This window comes from Nycticebus coucang, chromosome 13 (genome assembly GCF_027406575.1).
Source record: "Nycticebus coucang isolate mNycCou1 chromosome 13, mNycCou1.pri, whole genome shotgun sequence".
NCBI lineage: Eukaryota > Metazoa > Chordata > Mammalia > Primates > Lorisidae > Nycticebus > Nycticebus coucang.
This window is the reverse complement of record NC_069792.1, coordinates 98,954,724-98,982,704: the sequence shown is the minus strand read 5'-3', so window position 1 is coordinate 98,982,704 and position 27,981 is coordinate 98,954,724. Positions and strand designations below refer to the sequence as shown.

General features: G+C 44.1%; 1 protein-coding gene and 1 pseudogene across 7 annotated transcripts in view; one reads left to right on the top strand and one right to left on the bottom strand.

Moving 5' to 3' along the window:
• TRAPPC9 (trafficking protein particle complex subunit 9) overlaps positions 1–27,981 on the top strand; it is a 701,153-nt gene that overhangs the window by 377,531 nt on the left and 295,641 nt on the right. The gene's annotated exons all lie outside the window — the stretch shown is intronic.
• On the bottom strand, positions 723–1,915 carry LOC128563472 (V-type proton ATPase subunit E 1-like; annotated as a pseudogene).

Here is a 27,981-nt window from a genome sequence, read left to right as displayed (position 1 = left end):
CTGTTCTAATTGCATCCCACACCCAGGAGGTGTGCCAGATAGCCTTATATTGTGCCCCTCGGGTGAGCACACCAGTCCCCCTCCTTTTCTCTTCTCCCTCCCACTTGAGTTAAATGGAGTTTTTCTCTTGTATAAGTGTGTATTAGTTAGTCTACGGAGGGCCTACTTTTTTTTATTTTAATTTCAAATTAATATGAGGGGACAAATTTTTAAGTTACATTATTTTCAATTCTCAGGTAGAGTTCAAGTTGTATTTGAGCACTTCACGGTGGGAGGGGCTGTACAACGCACTCACATTGTGTGCGTTAGGTGAGATCGGGCCACTTGCCCTCCCTTTTCCCTGTTCTAAGCTCTTTACTGAAATATTACTAGGAGTGATCGTGCCTGAGAATAGCCACTGCACTCAGGCCTGAGCAACATAAGAAGACTGTCTCTGAAAATAAAGAAAACAATGACTTGGGTGGGTATTCTTTTTTTTTTCCCCCACATAATTTTTTTTGTTTTAATAAATAAAGCATATTCATGGCTTAGATTTTAAAATCTCACACACACACACACACACATATTTTTGAGACAGAGTCTCACTTTGTTGCCCTTGGTAGAGTCCGTGGCATCCCAGCTCACAGCAACCTCCAACTCTTGGGGTTAAGCGATTCTCTTGCCTCAGCCTTCCAAGTAGCTGGGACTACAGGCACCCGTCAGGATGCCCAGCTATTTTTTGTTGCATTTGTCATTGTTGTTTTAGCTAGCCCTGGCTGGGTTCGAACCCGCCAGCCTCGGTATATATGTCTGGTGCCATAACCACTGTGCTATGGATGCCTAGCCAAAAATCACATTTATAGATGAAAAGAAAATTCTAGGCCCAAAGAAGTGATAGTGAAGCTACGTGTGGTGGAAAGAATGCATGCACCATGTGTGTTTTACACCCACAGGGTAGAGACTGCAAGGCAGAGAGCACCACCCACGCCACCCTCTGGGCTGGACAACTGGGGTTGGGGAGGGGGCTGGCGACTTGGTGAAGTTCACACACCACCATCTGAGCCCTTCACCAGGCCCAGCTGAAAGCTACTATTAGGTGAATTAGAGGTAGTTTCCTGCTGATAGTAAGTGAAATGTTCTCCCATTTTTAACAATTATGCCAAAGACATCAGCTATAGGAGAGTAACCAGTGATAAATGCAGGGCAGTATTTAGGGCAACAAAGAGGAAGCTGCCTAGACACCCTCGTTTCTTCAGAAATCAGAAACTTCCATATCACGGCAATTGACCAGTGGATGCACTCCACTGCCCAAAGGCTAAGTTCAAAAACTTCCTGTTAGCTTTTGTATCAAACCAGCCTCCCTAGACTTAAGGCAACACCTGCTAGGCTGTGAGATCCGGCCTGCTTTCCAGGGTGTTGGAAACCTTTATTTTGCCATCCTATTATAGATCTCAGTGCCACCAGTTATTTTTTCAGGCAGGTAGGTTTCCTGATCAATTTGGATATCAACATTCTTTTTAGTGGAAGTTTTATACATAGAGATGGCCATTTGTACTGTAGCCTTTACCAGAAGGAAATCTTGTTTCCTGAAACAATTGTTTGGAGCTCTAACAATTGGTACAGACCCTGGAGGACAGGTCCATCCATCCAGCAGCACTTGGTCCCTGAGTGTATCTTTTACTCCCTGTTTTACTTCATTTAGTAGGTCTGTGATAAGGTCATTTCTCACTCTGAGGACTTCAAATCTTGCTTTAGTCATCAAATTGCTCATCTGAATTTTCTTCTGCAGCTCAGTCTGCTCTTTTGCCTTTTTCATAATGTAATCTTCAATCTTTGTGTTTGCACAAGCCACCCTTTGTCGATGTTGAACTCTTTCTGCCTTTGCATCTGTTTCTGCTGTTTTCTCATTGGCTTCTTACTCAGTGAAAGCCATCATGTGCCAATTTTTCTCTCTCTTTTTTTTTTTTAAGACAGAGTATTGCTCTGTCTCCTGGGCTAGAGTGCAGTGGCATCATCATAGCTCTCTGCAACCTCTAAATCTTGAGATCAAGCGACCCTTCTGCCTTGACATCCCAAAGTTGCTAGGATTATAGGCGTGGGCCACTGCACCCAGCCTTAATCTGCTTTTGCATTTCAGCATTACTGAGGGCAGGTGGGCAACAAGCTTGAATTTAGGTTTGCAGGATACAGTGGAAGGAACAGAAAAACTTGAGTGGGTATTCTTTTCCTTATTTTATTTTATTTTTTTTTTTGAGACAGAGTCTCAGTCCCCCTCCATAGAGTGCTGTGCTGTCACAGCTCACAGCATCCTCAAACTCCTGGGCTTAAGCAATTCTCTTGCCTCTGCCTCTCAAGTAGCTGGGACTACAGGAGCCCACCACAACCCCCAGCTATTTTTTGGTTGTAGTTGGCATTGTTGTTTGGCAGGCCCTGGCTGGATTTGAACCTGCCAGCTCCGGTGTATGTGGCTGGCCCCCTAGCTGCTAAGCTACAGGTGCCAAGTCCTTTTCCCCATTTTATGTACATGGAAGCTGAAGATTGACCAAGATCTCCTAGCTAGTAAATGGTAAAGCAAAGATTTGAGTCCTTGTCTTTCTGAGTCCATGGTTCTTGCTATTTCTATTTTACTAAATTGTGTGTCCATTTCTGTGTCCTATCTTATTTGCCCAATGTCAACGTACCTGCATTTTTCCATTTCATTCAACATTTATTGTCAACATAATTTTAAAGGATGTACATGATGTTACTAGAATATTCTAAATATTATTTCAAAATGTTAGACATTTAGTTTTGCCCTTTTTAATTTTGTGAACACTGTTGTGATAAAGTTTATTTTTGTGGAAAGATTTTTTTTCTGAATTCTAGATTATATTCTTAGGACAGATTCTCAGAAGTAGAATTAGTCAAAAGGTATGGACATTTTTAAGTCCTTTGTTATGTACTGTAAAATTGCTTTTCAGAAAAGCTATCTCAAATCAGCATTACCAGCCGTGTTTGAGGATGTTTATCTTACTCCGACATCCTCATTATCATGGACTCAAACAGATGTGAACTTAACTGAAATGTATATAATTTTGATTTCTAGTCACATAATCTTGAAATAAATCATATTTATTTGATTTCTTTTCTTAAATTTTATTCAACCAAAAGAGAAAAGAATGTGTTTCACAATCTTTTGAAGAAGTTTTGTTTCTATCAGAAAAATTAATTTGGGCTTGGTGCCTGTAACTCAGTGCCTAGGGCGCCAGCCACATACACTGGAGGTGGTGAGAACCTGGCCTGGCTCAGCTAAACAACAATGACAACTGCAACAAAAAAAAGTAGCCAGGGATTGTGGTGGGCACCCATAGTCCCAGCTACTTTGGAGGCTGAGGCAAGAGAATCACTTAAGTCCAAGAGTTGAAGGTTGCCGTGAGCTGTGACGCCCATAGCACTCTACACAGGGTGACATAGTGAGACTCTGTCTCAAAAAAAAAAAAAAAGAAAAAGGAAAAATGAACTTGGACATCAAGCTGGAGAAATATGAAGTTAATAGCAAGTTTGTTAAGGGCTGGGCTATTCAAAACAGTATTTTCAAGTTCAGTAGTTTATAATCCTTTACTTCTTAACCCCCTTTCTTTTCTGTATCTGTAACCACCTTATTAATGTTCCTTAGGTTGTTGAAATGCATTAACATGTCAAGATGTGGTGACTTTCTATTCTCACCTATTTTTATTATTTGGGAAGTGAGAGGGCCCTTTCTGCCGGTGCTTTTGGGGTTTTCTTCTTGCCCATTCATATGGGGCATGCTGTAGTTGAGTTATGTTTGTGAAGAAGAAAGAACAATTCACTACTTTATTCAGCACATTTTCCATCCTTAGGACACATTTCTGCCTAGTTAAGTTTCAGATTCTTCCTTCTTTTAAATTCTTAGAAAAAAAAAAAAGCCATTGCCAGGCCCAGGTCAGAAAAACATGTGGTTTTCTTTCTTTCTTTTTTTTTTTTTTGTAGAGACAGGGTCTCACTTTATGGCCCTTGGTAGAGTGCCGTAGCCTCACACAGCTCACAGCAACCTCCAACTCCTGGGCTTAAGCAATTCTCTTGCCTCAGCCTCCCGAGTAGCTAGGACTACAGGCGCCCGCCAAAACAGCTATTTTTTGGTTGCAGTTTGGCCGGGGCCGGGTTTGAACCTGTCACCCTCGGTATATGGGGCCGGCGCCTTACCGACTGAGCTACAGGCGCTGCCCAAAACATGTGGTTTTCATGTGGCTGTTGGGTATGATAACAGAAATGTGGCTTTCCTATGGGTTGAAACTCAAATTTCAGATAAGGAAAAAAATGGGTCAAAACATTTAAAAAGTTTTTTTCTTCCATTGGCACCATCCTTTCCTTGTAAGCGTTCTTCAGTTTGATTTGGTTCTCCGGTCTGTTTTGGGGACACGTGTGCCGGAGAAGGTGGGCCTGAGTAATCAAAGGAAACAAGGTGTGTGAGGTCCCCGGGAGAGGCAGAGATGGTAGTGCCGCCAGCTACATTCAGCCAGCGCTGGTTAAGGCACGTTTACCGAGCTCATCCTCTAGGCCGTGGGCTCCATGTAGAGGACAGAGAAATGTGTTGAGAGGCACACAGACTGGTGGGAAGGCATCTGTGTCTTAGAGAACAGTGACTGAAACACAGGCGTGTGACCATTTTTCCCACCCCTCCAAAAAAAGCGTGCATGACTCAACAGAGTTTTCCTTCATTTGTAAGTATCATTATATGAAATGTATTACAGAGCAAACATACATTTCAGAATGCATTCCTTTTATTCTTTAACCTGACTAGAATGGAGAGAAACACTGAAAAGAAAAAGATACTAGGGGAGGGCATTTGAGCTGGGATGTGAGGCTGGAGATGTGGGTTGGGCTGGGGAGCACTCTAGGTGGAGGGAGGGCAGGTCTGTCCCTGCAGAGGCAGCTGGGAGCAGCTGGTGTGGGGCAGATAATTTTGAGACCTGCAGTCACACTTCCAGAGCCAGTCTTGGTACCTCCCTGGAGAAGGGGGCTTTCCTGGCTAGTGGTACAGGAGAAGTCTGGGCTTTGCACTGTGGACACAAGGGGGCCATACCAGTACCTTCCCTACAGTGCTGATGTCAGGACCTTGAAGAGAATGGATGGGAAGTACTTTGTGCCCTGAACTGTTCAGCAGAAAGTTTCTTGTTCTGTGCTTATTTCTTTGGCACTTGGGACAGTTTGCAGGGTCAGTGTCCACATAACGTGACTCATCCAGCTTTAGTCACATAGCACTAGAATTCATGTTTTCAGGGTGTGTGACATGTGCTAGGGATTAGGTGTGGTTTGTCCCTGCCAAGACTCATGTTGAAGTTTATTTATTTATTTATTTTTTGAGACAGAGTCTCACTTTGTTGCTGTTGCATCACAGCTCACAGCAACCTTAAACTCTTGGGCTCAAGCCATTCTCTTTCCTCAGCCTCCCAAGTAGCAGGGACTATAGGTGCCCGCCACAACACCCGGCTCTTTTTAGAGACAAGGTCTCGTTCTGGCTCAGGCTGGTCTCCAACCTGTGAGCTCAGGCAATCCACCTGCCTCAGCCTCCCAGAGTGCTGGGATTTCAAGTGTGAGCCACGGCGCCAGGCCATGTTTAAGTTAATCACTACCTTTGTGGCAGGGCTGGGAGGTGGACATAGTGGGAGGTGTTTGGGTTGTGGGGCACAGCCCTCATGTACAGATTGGCACTGGCTCCCACAGGACTGGATTTGTCCCTGAGAGACGGCAGGTAGTTACACAGCAAGGTTCCCCTCGTGTTTGTCTCCTTGCACAGCTGCCAGCCTTTCCTTTCTCTGCTGTGTCTTCACGCCGCACGTGGCCTTTCCAGGATCTGAGCAGGTGCCAGTGCCATGCTCTTGGACTTTCCAGCCACTAGGATCTAGAGCTAAATAAACATCTTTTCTTTATAAATTGCCCAGCCTCAGATTTTCTGTCATAGTAACACTAAACAGACTGAGACAGAGTGAATGGTGTGTGTGTTTTATTCTCTTAGCTGTTCTAAATCGCAAGCTGAAGGAAAGTTTACTGATGTTCTGAGTATCCACAATGCTGAGCATTAAGTTGAAAGGAAAACTATAAACGTGCTTACACGTGGGACCACAAAATGTTTGTCATTGAACATTTCATTCATGATCCTTTATATCCATGGTTCTTCTGGATTATCCAACATCACTTTCTGGGATCTTGGCCTTTTGACGAAACAGGACTAATCATTGCAAGGTGTGATTTTGAAGCAAAACTTTGAGATGCAACATCTGATCAGGTGAAGATGATACTTTATCATGATATAGAATTAGATTTCTTGTTACCATTGTGCTCCTGTCATTACAAAGTGAGAAAAACAATAGTCTGGGTGCTTGAGTATAGGGAGTGCACTTGTGATAATATCAGCAAATGTCACATACCTTCTTTTGGTGCCTCCTTCCTACTGGAGTCCCTTCCTGTCCCCTCTGGCTTATGGAGCTGTTTGCAGAGTGTGGCACCTTGCGTCTTAGGGGCCTCACCAGGTTGAGAAACTTGCTAAATTCATAAGCCTGATAAAGGAGCAGAACCAGAATTTGAACCAAGTTCAGCCTGTTCAAAGCCTGAACTCTTTTTTTTTGGCTGTCCAAGGCTGTATGTTTTTAAGTAAATGATTAGGAACAACTCAGCTTCAGGAATGTCAGAGCCAAAAAAGCCTGCGCCTTTGCTGGGCGGGCCTCCCAAGTGATTGGTGGTGGTGAGTTAGAGAGGGGAGGTGGTGGTGAGGTTTCAGAGCATGGGACCTCTGAGCTGGGGGCTTTGCTTCTGTACTTAGGCTTCTCAGGAGACAGTGCTGGCTTGACTCTGAGCTGCCTTTTCTTAAAGTGGGCTCCATTCCTGGATCAGACTTCACTTTGTCCTTGTGATTCAGGGTTTTACTCAGACTTACTTTGGTTTCTGTAATAGTATAGTTCCCTTTCCCTACCTGGGAATCTCTTTTCCTGACCTGTCATCCTTCTAGAAGCTCTCCCTGAGCCCCCACCCTCTCTTCCTGAGGCCCACATTTGGGCGGGGGTCAGAGAGAGCTGATAAGCCTGGGTTGGAATTTGAACCCAGCCCCTTTGAGACACTTAAACTCCTCTGAGCACAAAGACAGCTTCTTCCTCAGAGCAGTAAATGAGCCACTGCTATAAAGCCACTAGCACTTCTGCGATCTTCCTTTTTCTTTCGTTAAAAATAACTTTTTACAAAGTTGTCTTAAAATTCCATGAAACTTTGTACTCTTGCAAGTGACAGTGTAGGGCAATTTTGAAAAAGAAAACAATGAGGAAATGCATTGAAATAGGCTCCTTCTTATCTGTGAGCTGATCGCAGGACAGTTTTTTCTTTCTTTGAAAGTAATTTTCAGTTAAATGCAGATGAACCAAATGGCTTCGAAGGTGTGTCTTGCCTTGCAGTGTTTTTACTAATGTTATTGGGTTTTTACATGCTTCATATCTAGTTATTTTAACTCCATGACAAATAAAGGATAAAGTTCTTTATTTTCTGAGGAAAACCATGTTTTTTTCTTTAGGAAACACTGTGATAGCCTGTGTTGGGCTTTTCTCTCTCTAAGACTGTGGTGGACTTTTTCACCTCTTCTCCAAAGGCTTCCTTTTGGTCTTTTGTTTTCCTATAGCTTTTCTGCCTATTTTCTACACAATAATTTCTCTGCCTGGTCCTCATACCTCAAAATTTCTAGTCCTTCTTTCCCCCATGCTGTGTGGCTGCCCCTCATTCAAGAAGCATCTCTGGGTGTCTATAGTGGAAGGGCCCTCCCTGCCCCCTTGCCTGCTTCCTCCATCAGGTCCTGTGCACATGCTTTGCTGGAGAGTCCGCTCTGGGCAGCGCATGCCCTGTTCGAAGGCTTGCAAGCTGAGGTGTCTCGAAGCATCTTCTCTGGGCTGCCTTGGCCCTGAGCTCAGTCTGGGACCTATGGGCTTAATTCTTCAAAATTCAAGAGTAGGGAGGTCAGGTCAGACTTGCCTTTTTTACCTTTCTTTGTGAGATGGCAGAAAAGAAAGCTGGAAATCCACTAGATTGTTTGTTTTTTATTCTCTTCCATTAAATGACATGTTTGTTAAAAGCAGAGTATGTCTGTTCATTCAACAAGTACTTATTGAATTCCCATTGTGGAGCAATGAGCCAAGATCTCTGTAGTCACAGAGCTTTTAGCTTAACGGGGAGGTATTTGTTCAATCCATAAACAAGTATGTATTAAATTATGTTGTTTGTATTTTGTAATTCTATGTGTAATATATTATTTACATTTATCTTATATATAATTACATATATAGTGTATAGCTAGTACAAACATGTCAACACAAATTGAAAATGATGTCATGATAAATTAGTTGGTTTAGTGTAGTGGATTAAATCATTTACTAGCAGCTTGGGTGTGATCTTGGGGACAGTGTGTGGCTGGGCACCATGTGGAGGTTGGCCTTGGGGCACGTTGGTTGCTCTTTGTGAGACTGCACAGTGACCTGCTGAGGAAGCACATATTGCTGTGTCTGAGTCCTAGCACCCAGAGGGGACAGGCCTTGTTGCCTACAGGGCACAACAGGACTGTGAATGGATGTGTGCCAGGGACTGGGGGCCTGACTCTCTCTTCTGGGCTCTTTCTTACTTTGTCTTCACGTTTTTAATGGCTGATCCTGGCTACATCCTGGCTTTTTCAGAGAGAACAGTATTAAGAATGCTTTTACATGAAAACTTGTATGAGTAAGTGTGACTGGAGAGTGCCCAGTATCAGAGCTTACTGATGAGCAGGGTCCGTGGGACCTCAGAGGAAGGTGCCAGATTTTTTGAGTGGCTCTTGAGCACGTCATTTTGCAGTGATGTCATCTGCACATTTATGGGCCATTCCATCTGCCAGTAATGCAAATCAGAGTCTCTTCTCCTGAGGCAGGGTCATCATAGCGATGCTGTGTACACAGGTGGTGCTTAAGAGTGGTGGATGGCTTGCTGCCTCTCCGTTTCCTTACTGGTAAAATAGGGATGCTGTTATGGCCTCCTCTCAGGACTGGAGTGTGGTTCATGAGAAATAGTCACAGTGTGCTTGTAGACAAGTGAGGACTTGGTGTTAGTGCTGTTATTATCATTGCTCTTGGTGTCAGTGTGTTAGAATTGGGCTATCATAGGAGACTTTAACATTTTGTTACTCAAAGGCAGTAAAGCAAAAAGCATAAATACAGGTGATTCAGAATGCCAGGTGCCTAGCTTCAGAAGTTATTTCTCTTATGGCTGCTGCCCAGGTCAACTTGAAACTATGGTCAATCCCAAGTAGGTCCCAGAAAGATCACAGACATGGGCACCATAATGGTGAGGGGGTTCCCTCTACTTGGCAGTCTCTTGTTCTATGGAAAAGTGATTATAAGAACTAAAGTGAGGCCAAGTACGTAGCTCATGCCTATAATCCTAGCTCTTTGGGAGCCTGACGGAGGAGAATAGTTTGAGGCCAGGAGTGGGAGACCAGTCTGAGCAATATAGCGAGACCCCATCTTCACAAAAAATAACAAAAAAATTTAGCTGGGCATGGTGGCTTATGTCTGTAGTCACAGCTACTGTAAACCCAGCTACTCAGAGGCAAGGCAGGAGGATGGCTTGATTCCGTGAGGTATAGCCTGGGCAACAGAGCAAGATCCTGTCTCTATTAAAAAAAGTCCAGCAACAGAAATGAATGAGGTGGATGAGGACGTGCTCACTTTACTGTCTTGCATACTCGTATAATGTAGATGTTTACTACATGGTGGAGCCGGTAAAGACGGTGGCAGTGCTGCTACTGCTGATGCGGAGGGGTGAAGGCAGTTCAGTGGGGTTCAGACATCCCCTAATGGGGGAGGAATTGGCACTTACTCACCCAGAGTGGTGGTGGTCAGGAGGCAGTGGCACCTTGGTCGCAGAGGCACAGTGTGGGTCTCACCAGCAGTGCTAGCTGCTTCCTGTGGCTGGCTGGGTCTTTTTCTCCACTCCATAGACAACCTGCTGTAGTCTTGGTTGGCCCCAACCAGTCAGTTATTAAAAGTAATATTCATCATTAGAATAACAAACACAGTTTCTCTGTGAGTAGTTTTATATCCATCATGGTATCTAAGCCCCAGGACAGACTACTGAAGCAGACATTCAAAATCCATTTTATAGATGTGAGGCCTGGGAGGCAGAGAAGGGAGGTGTTTTTCTGGAGGTACCTGTCGAGGCCAAGCAACCCCCTTGATGTGTACACGCTGCCTTTGGACATCACAGGGAAGAGAGTGGCCAGAGACAGGAGATCTGATTTGAGATCTCTTATAACACGAGGTTTGGGCGAATTATGCCTCTTTTTTGGGCTCCAGTTCCCTCAGCTGAGAAACTTGGTAGCATTTCCCTGAAACTTCAGTGGGATAGTATCTGAATATAGGTCCTACCACTAGTGATAGAGGAGCCAGGGGCTCCGCTGCTGCCGGCAGCCCCTGTATTGCTGCCTCCTCCTGTGTCTGTCTGCCTGTGAGCTTTGTCATCCTGGAGCACCTCCAGCCGCTCCAAGCAGCCCTCCTCCCACCCTCTTCCTCCAGAGTTCTTTGTTCCCTAACAGAGCTGGACTGGTTCTTGGGGAGCTTACTTCTTCAACAGCTTGATCTTGTTTGTCTTCTTCCAAAATATGGGCCCCTGAGGGTGACTGTCTTTCCTTTGAGGTTTTCTATCATCTAGTACAAAGTTTGACTGACAGTGGGCACCCAGTGTTTGTTCTTAGGCAAGAACCATGTTTTCTTCTAGCCCCACCATCTCCCCTGCTTCTTCCTCTTTCCACTAGAGAGGGGCCCAGGTGGACAAAGCCCCAGTGGAAATAGATGTTGATGAAGCGGCCACTCTTCTGGACATGAGGAGGGGTGGGAGGACGAGGGGGGGATACACTTGCCCCAAAGCCAAAGGTAGCAGCTTTTCTGAGTATTTCTCCCCAGGGTCACTGGTTTTCAGCAGGGTGTGTACCACATTGCACTCCAAGGGAAACTGACACTTCACATGGCAGGATTGTGGTGTGGAGTGGCGGTGCTGGGCCCTAGGGAGGAAGAGAGGTCGGCCTGTCCACACACCATCTGGTGCCGGGATGGGGAGGCAGCGTATCCAGGGACGTGGTCCTGCCTCCCTCCTCCCCGTGCGTTTGCTTAGTTACCCTATACATCTGCCTCACTGCCACCAGCCCGCGAGTCCTCCTGGACTTGGTCAATGTCCGCATCGCTCCCTGTCTGTGATTACACAGGCCTGCATTTGGGCAGAGGCAGTCAGGAGGAAAGGTGGCCTCAGAGCTCCTTTGTGAAGCGACGCCAGTTAGTGACTTAGGGCTCCCCAAGTTTCATTTTTTCTTCTGTGTAATGAATTTGCCTCACAGAGTTGTTGTGAGGATTTAATGAGGTAGCAGACTCAGCGGGTGTGTATCTGGGACATAACAGGTGATTGAATTTTAAACATTTATTATGGAAAATTTGACACAGATAGGAAGTAAAAGAACAGTGTGATGAATCCTCCGCGTGCCCACCAGCCTGCTTCAGTAACCGTCAGGTTCTGCCCTTTCTCATGATCACTGCCTGCTCCACCCTCGCTGAATGATGAGGTCCACAATGATGATGATAATGATTTTCAGTTACTTTTTTGGAAGCTAAAGTTACATACATTTAACTGCATAAACTGCAATTTTGATAGATAGCTAGATTCTTTTAATCCTTACCATCACATGATAAAGAACATTTTCACCTTACCAGAAGGTTCTCTCCTATCCCTTGTAGGTCCATCCTCGTACCTTAATTATAGGTGACCTCTGTTCTGGTTGTTTGCCTTTGCCTACTTTAGCACGTTGTGTGATAGGAATCGAGTTGTGAGTGCTGTTATGTGACCAGCTACCTCTGCTCTGCATAACCTTCTTGAGATTCATCCACATTGCTGTACCAGCAGTTCATTTCTTTTCATTACTGAATTAGTAATTCATGGTATGGACATACCGCAATTTGTTTACTCATTCTCTGGATGATAGACATTTTAGTTGTTTTCCCTTTTTTGTTTAACTGAGAAAAAGCAATTTTAATAACATACACTTACATTCATAGGACTTTTTAAAATAAGATGTATAAAATCTTGTGAGGGGAGAAGAAAAAAGAAATCTACCATTACTGTAAATGTTTCCACTTTTTGGTTATATAATAACCAAATTATTTTGGTTAAAATAATATTATTATTTTTATTATTATAAAGCTGTTATGAACATTATTAACCAAGTAATTTTGTGTATATATGATTATTTTGTGTGTGTGTGTGTGAGAGAGAGAGATAGTCTTACTTTGTCTCTTGGTAGAGTACAGTGGCGTCACAGCTCACAGCAACCTCAAACTCTTGGGCTCAAGAGATCCCCTTGCCTCAGTCTCCTGAGTAGCTGAGACTACAGGTGCCTGCCACAACACCCAGCTAGCTTTTCTATTTTTTAGTAGAGAAGAGGGTCTCACTCTTGCTCAGGTTGATCTTGAACTCCTGAGCTCAGGTGATCCATCTGCCTCCACCTCCCAGAATGCTGAGATTATAGGCGTGAGCCATGGTGCCCAGCCTGTACATATGATTTATTTTCTCTTGGAAATATTGGTAGTTTGAACATATTGGGATTTACATAGGGGTGGAATAGTTAGGTCATTTGTTAACTCTATGTTTAATAATAGGAAGGCATCAAAGCAGTTTTACAAAGTGGTAGCACCATTTTATATCCCTCCTGGCAGTGTTAAGATGTGTAGTTGCTCATAGCTTCATCATAGGACAATGTTACCAAGTTTTAAAATTTTAGTCATTCTAGTGATTATCTTCTGTGTTATGATTTGTGTTTCCCTAAGTGTAATGACTTTGAATAATTTTTCATGTACTTATTGGCCATCCACTACCTTCCTTTCTGAAGTGTGTCTTAAAGCCTTTCGTCCATTTTATGGGTTGTTTGTATTTTTATTGAGTTGTAGGAGTACTTTGCATATTTGGACTAAATCACTGGTCAGATACATAGTGCAGACATGTTTAGTGGCGATATAACTGTGCACGCTCGCACACGTACTCACAGACATGCACAGCAGTGGAGCTGTCCACACGCACAGGGCCGAGACGCGCAGTGGAGCAGTCCCCACACACAGGGTGGAGATATGTAATATTTTTTCCTAGTTGATGGGTTGTCTCTTCATTTTTTAAAAGTTGAGATTTATGGAAGTGTAATTTACCCACACTCTTTTTGGTGTACAATTCTATGAGTTTTGACAGTTATACGTGTAACTACCACCACCAAAATCAAGATCCAGAATAGTTCCTTCTCCTTAAAATGTCCTTATCCTCTTTGGTAGCACCTGGCCTTTCTCTGAGGTCTTGACAAGCATTGATCCTGATTTATGTTCTGTAGTTTTGTCAAACACTTTTTTGCACCAATTGAGATGATCGTATACTTTTTATCTTTTATTTTATTAATGTGTTACAGCGTCTTGGTTGGTTTCCTCCGCTGAGCCATCCTTGCATCCCAGGGATGAATGTCTGGTATATCTTGTCTTTTCCTGCCCGCTGCTTGTCACTGACAGAATGCATGCCACCTCGTTTTAGCCTCAGAATCTTTCTAGGAGGCAGACTGTGGTATCTGCACTGTTCAGAGAGGCCTAGTGAGAGAAAGGAACCACTACTAGGAGAACAGCTGGGTGTGCTGCATGTGCAATAAACCTGACCCCCCAACCACCCTGAGAGGCGGGCATTACTATCCCATCCACAGAGGGAGACTGAGGGTTCCAGAGGTCAGCACTTTGTCTGCGGGCAGGACTGCATGACTCCAGGGAAGGCCTCATGAGACGTTGAGGCTTTGTTGAATACTAAACAGCTGCTTTGCAATAGGGAGACTCAGCACTCAGGCCCCACTTCCTCTCTCTCATCTGGGCCAAGTGCTTGTTTCTCTCTACCGCCCTGCTCACCCATGGTAGGAGTCTGGTTGGGGCTTACAGGACAGTGCATTTCTGGTGCCTTTTAGGGGCAGGGCCTAGCAGCTGTACTAGGAGAAAAAAAATGCTATTTACTTTTTAGGGTGGTTATGAGGATTAGGCAAGATAATATGGGTAAAACAGTTGGTCCTGTAGCTGGCACAAAGGAGCTCGATGTGCTGGGCTGATCGGGTGACCAGTCCTTGTTGATGGGCTGCTGTGGGTCAGGTATTGTTTCTGTCCCCTTTTCTTCAGTGGGTGTGCCACCGAGGCCTGTGCGCCTAGTGTCCTCTGCTTTACAACCTTGCCCTGAGCTTTAGGAAGAGAAACAGAGGCACCAACATGCATGGCAGCTTGAGGACTCTTGTCAGCATGTTTCAAGGCCCTCTAAAAATGTTTCCTAGGCCTTTCGATGGCCTTGATTGTGTGCTAGGCCACTGAGAGTATGTGTATGTGTGAGGCTTTGGGGACAGCCATGCTGGTGTGAAATACTGGAATCATCTGATCCTTCTTAGCCAGTTTTTAGCATGTTTTGAGAACCTGTCATACTATTTTGTCACCATGTCACATTTCAAAATAAAACTCCACTGTTCCTCCCCTCAGGGAGCTCTTTGTCTAGTTATGGAGCAAGAACAGTCTGGTTTATCTGATCTTTTTTTATTTTTTGTCATGGAAATTAATAATGAAATGTTAATTATTCAAAGAAAAATTCACTTAGCTTTGAGATGCCATTATACATGGATATGTGTATTATAGATGTGTGCATGTTGTTTTTTACATTAATTTCAGTGCTGGCAAAAGATTGATGTATTAATATTTTTCTGTGGCCAACGTTAAGTTGGTACAATCTCTTAAGAAGATTGCATGTCAACATACAACATCTGTGCTGAGATGACTTTTCTGTGTTTTGCTTCTGCCTTAAAATAATCCAAAAGTAGAAAAAAAACCAAACATTGACATGAAGACACTCTTCCAAGTTTATTTGTATCGGCAAATATGAGAGCAAGCTAAATGCCTGTGTGACGTTAATGTTAGGTGTTGGGTTGACTAGATTAAGGAATAGCCAGAGAATGAACAATCTGTGCTGTGTGTACACCATGGAATACTATGCAGTCATAAAAAATGGTGACTTCACATCTTTTATTTTTACCTGGGTGGAGCTGGAGCATATTTTTCTTAGCAAAGTACCTGAAGAATGGAAAAAAAAAGTATCCAATGTACTCAATACTAATATGAAATCAATATGTTATCACCCACACATTCATATGAACGGAAAAACAGAACTATAGTTCAGAAAGTAGAAGGGAAGAGGAGAGAGAGGGGAGGGGAGATATGAGGAGGGAGGGTGTTTGGGGGGACCTCACTTAATGTGCATGATGCAATGGTACATTTCAAAACTATTAAGAAAAGAATATAATTGTGATGGATGTGTTACTTAGTTCCGTGTAAGCATTTCACATTGTATATCAAATCAGTACACTGAAACCCATAAACGCATCAATGTACACAGTCATGATTTAACAAAAACAAAAAAATAAAATAATAAAAAGAAAATAATTCAGTTGATTACAAAAAAAAAGGAATACTCAGAGTACTGGTGAAGTATTATTTACAGGTATGTCTATGAATTAGTGTCTTTGGGAGCTGGGGCCAGTTCTTCTCCTGCCCTTGGGTGTCAGAGCCCCAGGCTGTCTGGCCTCTGGACTCCAGGACTTAGACCAGCATTCCCGTGGTTCTCTGTTCTTTGGCTTCCTGGCTTCTGAGATTTTGGGGCGTGGATTGAGCCATGCCACCAGCTGCACTGGTTCTCCAGGGCACAGATGGCCCTGTATGGGACTTCTCAATGTCCGCAGTCGAGTGATCTGATTTCCCTGATAACTCCCCTCATGTATCTGTGTTTCTCTATACACTCGCCTATATCCTATTGGCTCTGTTTCTTTAGAGAAACCTGACTAATAAACCCTTCAGGAGGGAACATTTTTGGTAGTGTGCGGTTCATTTTGGTGATGATACCTTGCCGGGTAGTTAGAAGCATGTAAGTCGCATGTGCTTGTCCAGATCCTGCCCCCTCTAAGAGCTGTGCCTCCCAGACCCTGTGCTACTGCCCCATCTTGGAGTGGTGGACAGAGAACAAAATTGGTCTGAGCTTTCTCCTTATTTGATAGATTTTGAATTCTGCATTATGCTTGCATTCATTAATAGTGTCACGAGCCTGGTGGCGTCAGAAAGGGAAGTGGGATCTCTTTTTTTCTTTCTTTATGGCATAATTGTGCTCAGAGGTCTGGGCCTGGGAAACTCGTTCTGTTTGTGCTGGGAACTGAACTCGGGCACAGCTAGCTGGTCTGTGCATATCAGAAAGTAATTTTCTCAGTGTTATTTTTAAATTTTCTTTTCCTTCTTATATTTTTTTATCCCTATATATTGTGGATGCAAGGGAAATTCAAAGGTAAATTACTCAATATTGTAACACAAATTAAATAATCAAATTTGCATTGACATAGAAAGGCTCATGCATAATTCAGGTGCTTAATATTCACTGATTTAATTTATTAGGCAAAGCTATATTGTACCAAATGAAGCGTTGTTGTGAATGAGGATTGAACAAGTGTCCAGAGTAGTGCTGTTTATGGTAAACTAATTAGGCTTTGATTGCTGCCTGCAAAATACAAATGGACTAATTAAGCTATTTTGATTTAAGAATTTCATAATACAGGTGATCACTTTTTCTTGTGTTATCCAGTGGCCTGATTTCATTAGGAGGATGGCAGAGTTTGAATTTTCTTTTAGAATAGGAATATTAATGATGGAAATATTTTTGAAGGTGAAAATTATTTATTTCATATAATATAAAATTTCTGAGTGAAGGTTCTCTCCAAACGTAAAGGTTGTGTCGCTGGTGTGCTCAGAACTAATGGACGCAATGTAAGTACGTATGGCACAGCTCCTGGGTGCAGCGCACAACTACAACAGGGATTTTTACCTAACAAACACAAACATTGTATCCTAATCAGTTGTATTGTAATATTAATCTGTAAAAGAAAAATAAAAATGTCTTCACTTCAGCTGCCTGCTCGAGAGTTTTTGCCATGATGTGAGGCGACTGCAGCATCTCTCACGGTTCTGTTGGGATTGGTCGTCTTCCGGTACCAGTGTCTTCAAGGCTGCCCAAGGCCAGCAGAAGATAGAGCTGCTTCCTTTGCCTGGAAAGTCTTCTGTCCTTTCTCTGTCCCCTCTGAAGCCAACATTTATTTCTTAAATGGATCAAAAGTCATTTCTCCATGAAGCCATATCTGCTTCCCAGACAGCTGTGTTCCATCCCTGAGTGCCAAGCCCAGCACTGGGGATGGAACGGTGAATCTGTCGTCAACCTTGCTGGCGAGGAGCTCAGACATGTAAGGAGACTAAGTTCCCACACAGGGCGGGGGCGCTCTCTCTCTGCCCCTTTCTCTCTCTCACACACGTACTATAGGCAAGTGCAAAGTTCACAAGCAGTACAGCCAGTCAACAAAGTAAATTAATGCATAAATAAACAGGTTTTATTTGCTCAGTAAGAAAGCTCCTTTCTCTCTATATACAAAATGTGCCTCCTTTAGACATTTTAGGTGGGGGGCCTGGTTCTGCCCCTGGTTAGATACCATGCACGCCTCAGTTCCTCTTTCCACTGTCCCTTAGAGCTTTGAAGTTGGCAATGAAGCTCCACTGGATTCCTTTCCTTCACCTATTTCTCATAAACCTTGTACTTTCTCTGCATGAGTACTTGGTCTAGGCTAATAGCACTTATAGATTGGAAAACAATGAAACAATTCTATTTTATACTCACCTCCTTTAATGTTCTTGCATTCTGTTTACTTGCCTTAAGACCTTTATCTCATGTTATTCTCTGGATTTTTCTTTTTCTTTTATTTTTTTCCCTTTTATTAAGTCATATACACATAGATCATGAATACATTTACTCTGGATTTTTCATCTGTGAAATGAAGAAATTGGGGAATATGCCCTCCAAGTTCCCTTTCAGTTCTTCCCTTTGCTTAGATTCACCCAGAGACCAGGTCCTATCCTCATGTAAGCTCACTGCAACTTCAGACTCCTGGGATCAAGTGATCTTCCTCTCTTAGCCTCCCAAGAAGCTGGGACATTGGCATGTGCCACCATACCCAGTTAATTTTTTCCCCTTCCCCTTCCCCTCCTATTTTGATAGACAGGATCTCACTAGGTGGCCCAGGCTATTCTCAAACTCCTGACCTCAGTCAGTCAGTCCTCTTCATCTTCCTTCCAAAGTTTTAGGATTTATAGGTGTGAGCCACTGGGGCTGGCCATAAACATAACTTGGATATGCACTGGGAAACCAAAATATTTGTGACTCACTTTATTGTAATATTTGCTTTTGTGGTGGTAGTTTGAGGTAAACCCATAATATCTTCGAGGTATGCCAGTACTTTTCTCTGGATGTTGGTAAATAGTCAATAGACGTTTGACTCTTTTTGAAGGAGTCCATCACTGATACACAAGAGGGAGACATGGGAGCAACAGGTGTGGTGGAGATTTCACAGAAACATTCTAAGCCGTGGAGACAGAGTGAAGACAGACGTGAAAGCTGTGGGGATCGTCCTCAGACGCCTGTGAGCTCCTTAAGAACAGGGATCATGCTATGTTTAATGTGATTCCCCCACAGTGGGCACAGTGAGTATCTGTCAAAACATGGTGAATTGAAATGAACTAAGTTAATATGTGCTGAAGAAAGACCCATGAGATTCAGAAAAACAGGTCAGTTTGGAAATTGATACACAGACATGAAATGAGCACATGCTGTTGGAAAAATGGTGCAAATAGATTTGCTTGACAAAGGGTTGCCACCAACCTTCAATTTGTAAATAAATAAATAAATACATAAAGACAAACTCATAACAACTGCGAAGTGGAATAAAGTGAAATGAAGTAAAATGAGGTATGCCTGTATTGAGAAATGCATCCTAGACTCTTAGGAGGAAAAGCACAGGTCACTGATGGTCTTGATGGATGGCCGCCACACACGGGGCACAGCTGCACACAGGGCACAGCCACACACAGGGCACAGCCGCACACAGGGCACAGCCAGACACTGGGCACAGCCACACCCTGTTTTAAATGCAGCAGTGGCAGTTTTCAGAGAAAGCTTCTTGGAAGAGGAGATGTTCAAGGTGAGCTTATAAGCGTCTGTAGAAGAGGAATGGGGATGTGGGGAGGTGACAAGAAGCTTCCTAGTGCCCTACTGCTCTGCATCATGGCAGGGGCTGGGAGAGGAGGCTGGGTTGGGGAGAAGATGGAGGTAGGCCTTGTGCTCGTCCGCCCTGAAAGGCAGAACGTTGATGGGATTCTGCCTTTCCAATATACCCAGTTGATACTGTTTCTGAATTACCACTTTTTCTTTAACTGCCCAAGTGTTTTTTAAAAATTTTTATAGAATAATCTATTATTATTTTGTAAAGTTAATAGATTAGTGTTACTTAGTGCCCTTAAGTGGCTATTAACGTAGGTCACTTAGCACAGTTGTGCCATCATTCAGAAAGCTTCTCTTGGAAGCAGGACTATAGGTGAATGTAGGTCATTTAACTTGTTGCAGTGTTGAAGACTCAGATGACACATGAAACTTTACAATTAGAAATGGCCCTATATTCCCCAAATTTAAATTCCATTAACATTTCCTGAGCACCACAGTCAGCTGGGTGCTGTATTACACAGGTGCTGTACAAAGTGCCTTACATCATCCTCATCGTAAACTTGGGATTTTTTATTTGTACAAATTAATGGGGTACAGGTGGAATTGTGTTACAGGCATGGGCGTACAGTGGTCAGAACAGGGCTTTTAGGGCATCTGTCTCCTGAATAACGTATGTTGTGCCCATTAACTGAGTCCTCCCTTCCCGCCTCACCCCTCTGAGTCTCCAAGTCTGTTATTCTGCTCCCAGGTCCACGCGTGCACTGTTCTTAGCACCCACTTACCAGTGAGGACATGTGAGATTTGGCTTTCTGTGCCTGGCTTGTTTCACTTAAGATAATTACCTCCACCATCAGAGGCTCTCAGCGATGTGTGCTTTAGTTTTACACAGGCTTTCCCAATTTGGAAAGGAAAAAAGGCACAGTCAGTAACAGGTGGTAAGGGACATTAATAGATGCTGTATTAAACCTGTGTGTATGATTTCCCTTTATAGGGATAACATCTTATTGCTAAAATCACCAACCCTTTCCTTTTGACAAGGTCTGTGTGCATTAGGAAGGGGTGATGGCAGTTTTGTGAGCGTCACAGGATTGCTCCTTCCCTGGCAGTTCCCATGGGCAGCCTCGCCTAGGGGACCTGCACGTGCAGAGGCCTTTGCAGTCCCACAGGAAGCCTGTATGTACTAGCAGCACACCCGGACCCCAGTATTCTCCCTTTTCTCTAATCTGACGTCTGTACCAGTCCCAGAGAAGCACCTCATATAGATCCTATTACCAGGAGTTCAGGATGTTGCCAAGATATGTTGACCAATGTTTGCAAATTCTCAGGACTAGCTGTCCTCACACAGCTTCCTGGCCCTCTGCTTAGCCCTCTAGCATTTAGGTGTTTAGAATATGCAAGTTCTAGACATCTAAATGCTAGAGAGCTATGCAGAGGGCCAGGAAGCTCTCTTTCATCTATCAGCTCTTTAATTCTGTTAGGGATCTCTGCTGAGCACAGGGGAGATTCACATGTAAAACACGATTCCTGCCCCTGTGCTTTTGGGTGGGCAGAGATGAGGGGCTGCTGTCCAAGCTTCTGGTTTCGATGAGCCATTCTAGTTCATCCATCTGCAAATGCCTTCCTGTCTCCCTGTCTTGTTACAGACACTTCTGGGTCTAAATCCATGAATGTCACTTGTAGAACAAGGAAAAGGAACAGAAAGCTGCCCATTTCGTGTAAGCCATTATTGTGGGAACACAGTACTATATTCTTCATGCTTTTCAGGAAAGGGTCATGTGGGTTGTGTGTAATTGGCATAGGCATTTGTTATTCCTGCCAAATGTAAGAGTTGAGCTGGAAAAATTAATTATTTGAATATGTCATTATAGACAGGTATCCTGTTTTGATGCATAGAGTCAGAAAATCACAGGCAATAAATGGCTAAGTGAAAAACAATGACAGTAAAAAGAATTCATTTTCTCCAGGAAAGACTTTCAGTTGAACCTTCGGAAGAGAGTAGAATTTTGGTGGCTAGAACGGAAAGGGCACAGCATCAGTGGAGGTGTGTTTGGGGGGCAGGGCCACCAGTGTGCCTTGAGGGAGTGGGCACGGCGTGAACTCAGGGCAGGAAAGAGAGCAGGGCAGCACGGGCCACGCAGGGTGATGGCCAGGCGTCACCTGTCTACAAGCATCTCTTCATAAGACACATAGATGGATTCTTAAAGCAGAGATATTTTTAGTTTCTATTCATTCATTCAGCATCCTGCTAAAATATTTTATGGATAAAGTATGTACTGAACAGTAACCATCGCTGTGCGCCAGGCACCACCCTGTATGCTCCTGGAGCTCCACTGTATACCGGGCACCACCACGTTTGCTTACTGAGCGCCACTGTGTGCCAGGTGCCATTGTGTGTATTGGAGATGGGTAGTGAATAAGATGAGGTTCCTGCCTGCAGGGAGCTCACCTTCTCGTGGGAGAGCAGGTAGTGAGCAAGTGAACAGGAAAGTAAGAGTGTGGCTGGTGAAAAGTGCTGTTCAGACTGCCAACAGTGACACGTTTGCAATGCATGGGGGCTACAGGAAGCAGGGAAGGCTTCTTTCAGGGTGTGGTTGGAGGTAAGCCTTAAAGAATAAGAAGCATCTAAAGGCCAGAGAAAGAAGCTGGGAGAAGCGGCAGCTAAAGGAAGACCTTGGGGCTGGAGGGGCATGGCTGGGGCGCAGGGAACCAGAGAGAGACACACAGGGTGAGTTGGAAGAGCAGGCAGGATCCAGGTCACACACATCCTGCCAGCAAGCTATGCTCAGTAGTGTGGTTTTTTCTAAGCCTGAATTTATGCTGGGGTCTGATCATACGTGGTAGCATGGAACATCGGAAATGTTTTTGGAGGGGGGTGACCTTGTGACTCTGACACATGCAGGAGAGATGGGGTCCTCACCCTCCTTTCAGGCAGGTACTCCTCCTGTCCTGCCCCAGGCTGAGGCTCCTCAGAATTGAGACTGGTCCTGAAGATTATTTCCTTCACCCTCAGATCATGAGAGTGAACTCCAGGAAGTCCCCCAAGTGTGTGTGCACCTGTGTGGAGTGGGTGCTGGGCTGTGAGCTTAGCTTGACTTATGCCTTGTTAAGTGTTGAGATGTGTGGTCAGGGTCTCCTGTCTGTGTTCTCATGCCGCTCCCTGTAATATTAGGAGCAGGCCTGGTCTTCCCAAACAGTGCAAGGCCTGGCCGAGAGAAGTTGCATCAGGGCTTATGGTTTCCGGTGCTATGTTATGATGTAGTCAGAGGTGTCCGTGCCAGCCATGGCACAGGCTGGGCTGCCTCCCCATGCTCAGCCCACTCCGTCTCTGCCCACTTCTGTCCAGGCTCCTGTCCTGTACAGTTTTGCAAATGCTCTACTTCACTTGCCTGTCTGCACCTCCTTATCCTTCAGAGCTCAGCTCAGCAGTCTGTCTTTGGGCTGGCCTCCCAGACTGCCGGGGCCGCACTCAGTGCCTATGTTCCGTGGTTCCATGCTGTGTGGCCATCAGAGCGCCATGCACTGGCTCCCTGTGCTGCAGTGTGTATCTGCGTCCCTGCTCCCATCTTGCCTGTGGGCTCCTTGAGGACAGAGGAGCCTTATTCAGGCTTTGAGATGGTATCTGCCACATTTTAGATATTCAGGATATTCAGGAAATGCTTCTTGATTGAAAGAATCAAAATAAAAGTTGGAGCCTCAAGAGCCACAGGAGAGGACACGGTAGGCTGCCTGGTAGTCTTGGGGATGACAGGCTCCCTGTGGGCAACTTAATCCTTTCACTGAGCTAAGAGAGTATTTGTAAACTAAGGATTTGTACTAACTTCAGTATGAGGCCACATGTTAGCCTGAACTGTTTTTGAAATCTTTCAGTGGCTTTCAGTGCCTACAGATCTGTTTCTCAATTCTAGTTTCACATTAGATTTGAATTTTCTGCAGGTATTAAAAAAAATACTTGGGCTCCATGCCAGGCTGATTGAGTCAGAACCTGAGGTAGTGAGTCTTGACAATATCCCTAGACTGTTTCAATGTGACTGAGAAGTGCTGGTCTGTGCATTAGATCAACCCTCTTAAAGCCTTGTTTTCTTAAATTAATTGAATATGGGATCACCCTGGGAGCTTAAAACTATCCTTGCCCAGGGACTGCTCCCAAATATTCCGATTCACTTGCTTTGAACAAGGGGTTCACTTAGAGATTCCTTCCTTCCTTCCTTCCTTCCTTCCTTCCTTCCTTCCTTCCTTCCTTCCTTCCTTCCTTCCTTCCTTCCTTCCTTCCTTCCTTCCTTCCTTCCTTCCTTCCTTCCTTCCTTCCTTCCTTCCTTCCTTCCTTCCTTCCTTCCTTCCTTCCTTCCTTCCTTCCTTCCTTCCTTCCTTCCTTCCTTCCTTCCTTCCTTCCTTCCTTCCTTCCTTCCTTCCTTCCTTCCTTCCTTCCTTCCTTCCTTCCTTCCTTCCTTCCTTCCTTCCTTCCTTCCTTCCTTCCTTCCTTCCTTCCTTCCTTCCTTCCTTCCTTCCTTCCTTCCTTCCTTCCTTCCTTCCTTCCTTCCTTCCTTCCTTCCTTCCTTCCTTCCTTCCTTCCTTCCTTCCTTCCTTCCTTCCTTCCTTCCTTCCTTCCTTCCTTCCTTCCTTCCTTCCTTCCTTCCTTCCTTCCTTCCTTCCTTCCTTCCTTCCTTCCTTCCTTCCTTCCTTCCTTCCTTCCTTCCTTCCTTCCTTCCTTCCTTCCTTCCTTCCTTCCTTCCTTCCTTCCTTCCTTCCTTCCTTCCTTCCTTCCTTCCTTCCTTCCTTCCTTCCTTCCTTCCTTCCTTCCTTCCTTCCTTCTTCACATAACAATGTTTATTTAATATCTGTGAATCCCTAGAGAGCTGGTGCTGGCTCTCTCTTGTTCCCCCAACTCATGTTGCCAATGCCTAATATAAGGAGGCTCAGTGGCCGCACCACTTTAAGTCCAAGCTAATTCAAGTCACACTCTGTGAACAATTGTGTTCTGCCACATAACAATGTTTATTTAATATCTGTGAATCCCTAGAGAGCTGGTGCTGGCTCTCTCTTGTTCCCCCAACTCATGTTGCCAATGCCTAATATAAGGAGGCTCAGTGGCCGCACCACTTTAAGTCCAAGCTAATTCAAGTCACACTCTGTGAACAATTGTGTTCTGCTGGGTTTCCTGTGCCTAAGGACTGGCTGCACGCTGGCCTCCTGGCCTGTGCTGATTAGCCAGCTAGCCTCCCTGCCCACCGACTACTGACCACCAAGACTTACCTAAGTAAGAGGCTCTCTCCGCTTAGAGATTTCTAAAACCTTCACTGGGTTCATAATTCGCTTCTGCCATTATGGAGCAATTGATGCCAGACTTGCTGTCCTGCTGCAGACTACTAAAAATTGGGGATGAACTAATAAGGATTTGCAGATAACAGACTAAACCGAACTAATAAGGATTTGCAGATAATAGACTAACACACCTACCCACACACAAAACAACACAAACCCACCCAGTGCAGCACTGTGATCTCCGAGAGAAGAGAGGCGAGTTCAGTGAGCCCTGTGTAGCTTTGGCTTCCTCCCTGAAGCCACAGTCCTGGTTGGTGTATAGGGAGATAGAACTCAAGCAAAGGATGCCAGTTTGGCTGAGCAGAAGGGCTGGACGTCAGAGTTCAGGAAGGGTGAGGTGGCTGAAATTCTAGGGCAGAGTACTGGTGAAAAAGGAGCTACGCAAAGAGAGAGCTCCAGAACCTAGAAGACTTCATTTCACTCATTGCTAAACCTTCTAAGCTGAGCACTGGGAGGCCAGGCAAAGAGCTACCAGGGAATGTCAGCCAAACAATTCCAAGAACTCACACAGGAATGGGGACAGTCAAGTCTGAGCAGGCAGTGGAGAGACCTAACTGAACAATTGAGGCATTCTGAAGAAGAACCCACACAAGAGTCATGACTCAGTTGGGCCAGCCCCACTCCAGAGTCTGTACTGGCCTTGCACAGGTGTAACTGCCAATCAGAATGAAAGACAATGCTCTTGTAGGGTTGTCCACCCTCCAGCCTGTGGGCTGTCTGCACATTATTTGAGGCCTGTTTTGCTTATCTGTGGTGTTGGATATTGCAAAAAGTATACATGGACCATTTTTTATTTTTTGGCCATCAGCTTTCATTAGTATTTTTATATTTAATGTGTGGCCCAAGATAACCCTTATTCTTCCAATGTTTAGAAGAAAAGAAAAAAGGTTGGACACCCCGGCAAAGAAGACAGAAAATTTGGATATTCAACAACTTAAAATTCACAATGTCCTACAAAAGTAGTAGGAAAATAGGAATAATAACCAGGAGAAAAGCCAGCCAATTGAAACAGATTCAGAAATGATAAGGATGATGGTATTAGCAGACTTGGAGATAGTTGTTATAATCACGTTCAAGGATTTAAAGAAAAACATAAATATGATGAGGAAAGAAACGGAAGGAAACGGATAAAATGGAACATTTATTTATAGCTGAAAATTTAGTTCTTACATCTAGAACATATAAGGAAAATTTATAACCCAACAATAAGAAGACACACTTAAAAGTGTGCCAAAATAGCCAATAAGTGTGGAAAAAGATGTGCAACATCACAGATTTTCAGGGAAATTCAGGTTGGAATCATCATTAAACTTACCAGCACACATGCTACATGATGACCAGGCGTGTGGACAGCTGGAAAGCTCTGCTGGTGATGATGGAGAGTAGTAGGGCCGCTTTGGGGAATTCTTCTTTTAAAGTGAAACGTAGGGCTCCGAAACAACAAAATAATCCCTTTCTGTGGTACTCATCGAAGAGAAATGGAAAAGAATATCTATACAAGATGTATGCATTGATGTTTGTTATAGCTTTATTCAGAATAGTTCCAGAGTGCTAATAACCCCTGTGTACAACTATATATAAATCAATAATTGTGGTATTGTGGAATACTACTAGTAATAGTAAGGGACAAACTATATTTATTTATTTTTTGTTCGTTTTTTGAGACAGAGTCTCACTATGTCACCCTCGGTAGAGTGCCATGGCATCACAGCTCACAGAAAACTCAAACTGTTGGGCTTAAGCGATTCTCTTGCCTCAGCCTCCCAAGTAGCTGGGACTACAGGCACCTGCCACAACGCCCGGCTATTTTTTGTTGCAGTTGTCATTATTGTTTAGCTGACCCGGGCCAGTTTCAAACCTGCAAGCCCTGGTGCATATGGCTGGCACCGTAACCACTGTGCTATGGGCGCCAAGCCAGACAAACTACTTAAAAATTTTTTTTTTTTTTAGTTTAGAAATTGCCCAGGCCGGAGTGTAGTGGCCGCATCATGGGTCACTATAACTTCAAATTTCCATTTTTAAGCGACCTTCCTGGTTTAGCCTCCTAAGTAGCTGGGACAGTAGGCATGTGCCTCGCTACACAGCTAATTAAAAATTTTCTTTTTGTAGGGCGGTGCCTGTGGCTCAAGGAGTAGGGCGCCAGTCCCATATGCCGGAGGTGGTGGGTTCAAACCCAGCCCCGGCCAAAAACCACAAAAAAAAAAAAAAAAAAAAATTTTTGTTTTGTAGAGATGGGCTCTTGCTGTGTTGCCTATGCTGGTCTCTAACTCCTGGCCTCAAGTGATATTCCTGCCTCAGCTTTCCAAAGCGCTGGGATTACAGGTGTGTGCCACTGTGCCTGGCCGAGGAACAAACTATTAATACACTCATGAACATGAAGGAATTTAAAAAACGTGCTGTCTGAAAGATGGTGGACACAGAACATGCGTGCTGTATTATTCTATTTACATTAATTCTAGACTAGGCAAAGCTATGTAATGCTAGAATGCAGATCTTTGTTGTCCTGGGAAGTGGGAGGATTGGTTGTAAAGGAGCAGGAAGGCAGGAAGGAACTTTTTTTTTTTTTTTAGTTGTTTGGGATTTGTTGGAGTACAAAGGATTAGATTACATTTATTAGGTAAAGTCCCTCTTATAATTGTGACCTGCCCCCAAGAGGTGTGTGATACACTGTGACCCCCCCACCTCCTCCCGCCTCCTCTCTCCCCACTCCCTTATTCCCTGACATCTCCTCCCACCCCCAACCTTGTATCTGGTCATCTACTGCCTTCATATCAGAATTGAGAACATTGGATTCTTGCTTCTCCATTCTTCTGATGCTTTACTAAGAATGCCTTCCACCTCAATCCAGGTTAATACAAAAGATGTAAAGTCTCCATCTCTTTTAAAAGCTGCACAGTATTCGCAGTATACATCCACCACAGCTTGTTAATACATTCCTGGGTGGTGGGCATTTAGGCTGTTTCCACATTTTGGCGATTATAAACTGCCACAATAAACAGTTTGGTGCAAATGTCCTCATGATAAAAGAACTTTTTTCTTCTGGATAGATGCTTCAAAATGGGATTGCAAGATCAAATGGGAGGTCTAATTTGAGTTCTTTGAGGATTCTCCATACTTCCTTCCAAAAAGTTGTATTAGTTTGCAGTCCCACCAGCAGTGTAAAAGTGTTCCCCTCTCTTCACATCATGCCAGCATCTGCAGCTTTGGGACTTTGTGATGTGGGCCATTTTCACTGGGGTTATATGATATCTCAGGTTGGTTTTGATTTACAGTTCTCTCATGATTAGGGATGATGAGCATTTTTTCATATGCTTGTTAGCCATTCATCTGTCTTCTTTAGAGAAGTTACTATTCATGTCTCTTGCCTAGTGATATATGGGATTTTTGGCTCTTTTTTTGTTGATTAATTTGAGTTCTGTGTAGATCCTAGTTATCAAGATTTTTGTCCAATTCATAAAATGCAAATATCTTTTCCTATTCTGAACATTGTCTGTTTGCTTTGGTTGT